Source organism: Aplysia californica, unplaced genomic scaffold (genome assembly GCF_000002075.1).
Source record: "Aplysia californica isolate F4 #8 unplaced genomic scaffold, AplCal3.0 scaffold00016, whole genome shotgun sequence".
Lineage (NCBI taxonomy): Eukaryota > Metazoa > Mollusca > Gastropoda > Aplysiida > Aplysiidae > Aplysia > Aplysia californica.
In genome coordinates, this window is record NW_004797286.1 from 1595977 (window position 1) to 1600634 (window position 4658).

General features: G+C 42.4%; 1 pseudogene; it reads left to right on the plus strand.

Annotated features, from left to right (window-relative positions):
* LOC101855074 overlaps positions 1 to 4658 on the plus strand; it is an 11424-nt pseudogene that overhangs the window by 765 nt on the left and 6001 nt on the right.

Here is a 4658-nt window from a genome sequence, read left to right on the forward strand (position 1 = left end):
GAGGGTAATATTGGAGAACATCAGGAAATTAGAATGCATTAAAGAAAGTAATAAAACAACATACAAGCGAAAAAAAAAGAAACCCAAACTATTGTTAACCCTTAAAGTGTGTGCATTGCCTTTTAAAAAGCTATATAAAAAAGTGGCTTTACGCTCTATTTAGCTAGATCACCTAGAAGGTGAACTTCAATCCTACCTGTCAAAGATTACCCGGGATGAGAATGAAACAACATTCCAGCAAAGAGACCAAGATCCTCGATTTTAAACAAATAATAAAAACAAGAATAAAAGCGCCCACGGGAATCAAACTCAGATTTTCTGCTTCCGACGGTGACACTCCCAATCGCCGCTATACGAATTTTCTCCCCTCTTCAGAATCGAACTGGGGTCTCCTCTGTGTGACAGCAAAGTGCCTAACCGCTACACCACAGACCCCGGTAAGCCGTTTGTTAAAGCTCACGTCTAAAATACCTGTCACAAGGATCATCGTGAGAGCGAAGTGTCCGGACATCGTGCCGAGAAGAAAAATCTATTTGAGGGGAAAACCAAAGAGATTATAATATATTATACTTGAGCTCACAACAATGACGTCACACGTGTCAGACATGGGAGCCTTCTTACCCGCATCGGCATGGCCGGTGTCCCCCCATTTACATGATCAATCTGAACCCCCACCCCTCTCCCCACGAGCATTAGCATATTAAACGCAACCCTGCCCCCATATTTCTGTTGAACTGCACATGTCTCGCCCTTGAGGTTCCTCGTCCCAGAGTGGGCACACGCAGCCCCGATTCGTTAACGTGGGGGACATCACTGCCACGAACTCTTGAATTAAATTATATATGACATCTTTGCGTGGGTGACATCAATGCCACGAACTATTATAGTAATAGACTAGCATCTTTGGGAAAAACCGGAAGATTTTGGATCTTGGAATCACTTCCAAGACAATGTGCAAACTAAAAAGGCTCTTATATGATATTATGCATTTGCTAGGGCCGTAAAACATTTACCAAAACAAGAACAAAAAAACCAAAAACAAACTCAAGTTTCCCTACCGACTGGCCGAATAACGGCTGTCTTTGAAGTGAGTGGACAGTTGACTACATCCTCATATCGTATGGACACAAAGGGTTAAAGTGAGATACCTTCAACCCCCAGTGTCCTTGTATCACGAGTCTGGGTTTATTTCCGGGGGGGGGGGGTATTAGTGGAGGTTGGGGTGATATAGCGTGGGGAGGGCGGAATTGTGCTTTTACAGGAATTATGAGAGACTCCTTCTGCTCGTGAAATTCGGTTTTCTAACCAGAGGACCTTTTTATTCTACGCACCCCATGTACCACTTGTTTCATTAAGTATTAAGTCCCTTTACCTGCGAGCTACATTGAGCTCAACAAATTATTTCACGAATATGTCGAGGTATAAGGTGCTTCTGAAAAGGGACTAAATACCTAAAAGTGTTTGTTCGAAGAAATTTGCATGTTTGTGTGTATGCGTGTGTGTATGTGTCCGTGTCCTATCGTGGAAAGGGGGGACTGTATGGTTGGCAGGTCCAAGAAAAGTATTTAAACACCGAGGAACTGGGAGACAGAACACAAGTGTTCTCCAAAGACAGTCCAGTTAACACAATGGTGAGTAGACTCTGTCAGTACACTGTGATGTTGTGTGACAATGAGCAAAACTTGAGGACGTACAACTTGCTGTGGGTTGTTTCTTGCTGTTGGTTGTTGTTTTGTGTGTGTGTGTGGGGGGGGGGGGGGGGGATGAGGCTAAAAACGACACAAACCACAATGAACTTGTGTATGCCTAGATCTAAATGTCTTATCACAGATACCCTTGTCTCAAACTCAAAAGGCGAATGTTTGCTAGATGTGTGATAGAAATAATGTACTGTTTTATATACTTTTATTTTTTTAAAAAGGAACGGCACTAACTGGACCCGTATTGTTTTCAACACAGCTTGTCAGAAAGTCCATAATTATTGGAATCTGCTCATTTATAATTATTGCCGTGTAAGTGAATGTAATAGCTTATTGTACAGCAGATCTATACTATCTGCGTTTTTTTTTTTTTTCCATTTCAAGAACTCGGTAAATTTTAGAATCGTATTCCCCTAGTATTGGCAACAATTTGAAAAATAACTTGTCTGACAGCTTCAACGAATAACTATTCCTCATTGTTTCAGACGTTGCAAGCTTCAGCTCTCTGCATTCTGCTTGGGATTGCTCTGGCGGTCTGTCAAGCAGGTAAGTAAGTACTGGAGGCTTCTAGGACTTCACATTTCTCCCCAAGTGAATTCTGTACTTCAGAGCCTCGCAGCATAAATTAAAATCCGTCATCTTCATTCCCCCCCCCCCCCCCCCCCACTTATTACACTTGTACTGTGTCAAGAATGCCCTGAAACTTATACTCAATCATCTTGATTTAGGTGTTGTATATAGGCCTAACGCATACATGTCACAGTGGCTTCAGAAAAACTATTTTAAGCTTTCAAATGCTCCGTGCCCTGATGTTTTATAGAAATGTTTGATATAGATCTATTCTCTTATGGTACCTCTGGAGAAAATTGCACATTAAAAAGTAACTTTTAAAAACTCATCGAAAATATGGCCCCGTTTTCTTCTCGCCCTTGTTGCTTCCGGGTGCGTCCCAAGGATGTGCACGAAACCACCAAACCCGTAACGGGCACAAGGGTTCTGATGAGAAAAACCAGCTCGTCTGCTACTACACTAACTGGGCCCAGTACCGGCCGGGCCAAGGCGCTTTCTTCCCCGAGGACATAGACGCGGACTTGTGCACTCACATTCACTACGCCTTTGCCATTATTGTGGACGGTCTTCTGGCTCCCTTCGAGTGAAACGATGACGACACGCCGTGGTCTGAGGGAATGTGAGTCGGGTTGTCCTTTGTACGTGGTGGGACGGGATGTGTGGGTTGGTTGTTCTTTGTACGTGGTGGGACGGGATGTATGGGTCTGTTGTTCTTTATACGTAGTTGGAGGGGACGTGTGGGTTGGTTGTATTTTGTATTGCTTTCAGAGTTGTAGAACGGGATTTGCATTTTCTGCCGTCAAACTTTGCTATCTTATCTGTACTTCTGGGATCCTCTTCACCACTCGGCCATTTTTTGTTCTTCTATCCTGGGTTTGCGTGTCGAAGGAACTCAAGTTTAAAAGAATTTACGTTTTTAACTTGGTTTGATTACGGGGATAGTTAGTCGTGTTCAGGTGTATTACTAATTTCTAGGTACACTTGTGTGTATAAATGTGAGTAAGCGTAGAGAAATCGGGTGCTCGTCAAAATATTAAATCGAACAAAGGTATTATCCCAATAGTTTGGCAAATTTCTATCGAATTTGTTTTGGGTCTAATCACCTTATGTTCAATTGAACACATTTTCAAATAAATTTTACTGAAAAAAAATTGTTAAAGGCAGAACAATTAGTCAGTTTTCAAAAAACTCTTAGGCTATTGAAGTTGCCTCTCCTGGCGACCATTTTCTCATCAATTTAGCCACCTTTTTCAATCGAAAATATCAAGACTTCAATTCAACTAGAATTTTTTTAACTGATGGCAAGGAAAATGAACAAGCTTTTAGAATATATCAATAACTCTACATACTTAAACTGACAAGCGCCTGATTCCACCACGTTGTGACGCCTATTAATTTCCAGGTACACTCGTGTGGACAAACTAAAGCAGAAAAACCCTGCTCTGAAGACTATGCTGTCTGTGGGAGGCTGGAACATGGGAACCCAAAACTGGACTCTGATGGTGCAAGATAAATCATCGAGACAGAAATTCATTCAGGTGAGAACAAGTGGGTTTATCCGGTTATCAGGCAGGATTAAAGACGTATATAAGATTCCAATCTCCCTTCTCCATTGCAGCTTGTCTGTCTTCCAAAAACGTCTTCTCAATCAACGAGAAGACCGGTCGTATTCTAGACTTCCTACGTTGCTTTCACGTGACCTTGGACTTTTAATATACCCAATGTTTGTTTGTGTTGAGCAAAGACTGGACTTCAACAAATGCTAGACGGGGTTCTTCGTCGTACCTCCAACATGTTTAAGTTCTAATATTCCCATATTGGGGCTCCATTTAGAACCTCCAGATAGAACTTTTCTATGCCAGGAAAGCCAACTAAGAAAGATTTAGAGAGCCGTAAATGTACCGAAGACGACGGCGCTGCCTTGTGTCAATGAGAGGTCGTAAAACGATAGGGTTAAATCCATAGAGCTCTAGATCTAGTATGGGATGCTGTCATGTTAAATATCTGGATGTTTGGTGAGTTGTTGATCTAGTCGTATGCTGCATCATTTTATGATATATCGGATATAAACTTGACACCACAAATATTGTCGTCCACTTGGTATCCTTTCAAATTCTCGGGAACATAATTTTAGCACGTTCTTCGTAATAGAACGCTTTGAAGGTCAGTTCTACTTGTTCCTTTCAGAACGCCATCACCTTTCTGCGGCAAAGGAACTTCGATGGTCTGGATCTGGACTGGGAGTACCCAGGCTCAAGAGGCAGCCCTCCAGAGGATAAGTTCAAGTTCACCTATCTAGCTCCACACATCCCCTCCAAAACCTCGACATCTGCACCCCCAGGACCCTCACCATCTCCACCTTCATCATCACAACCATCCTCATCCTCA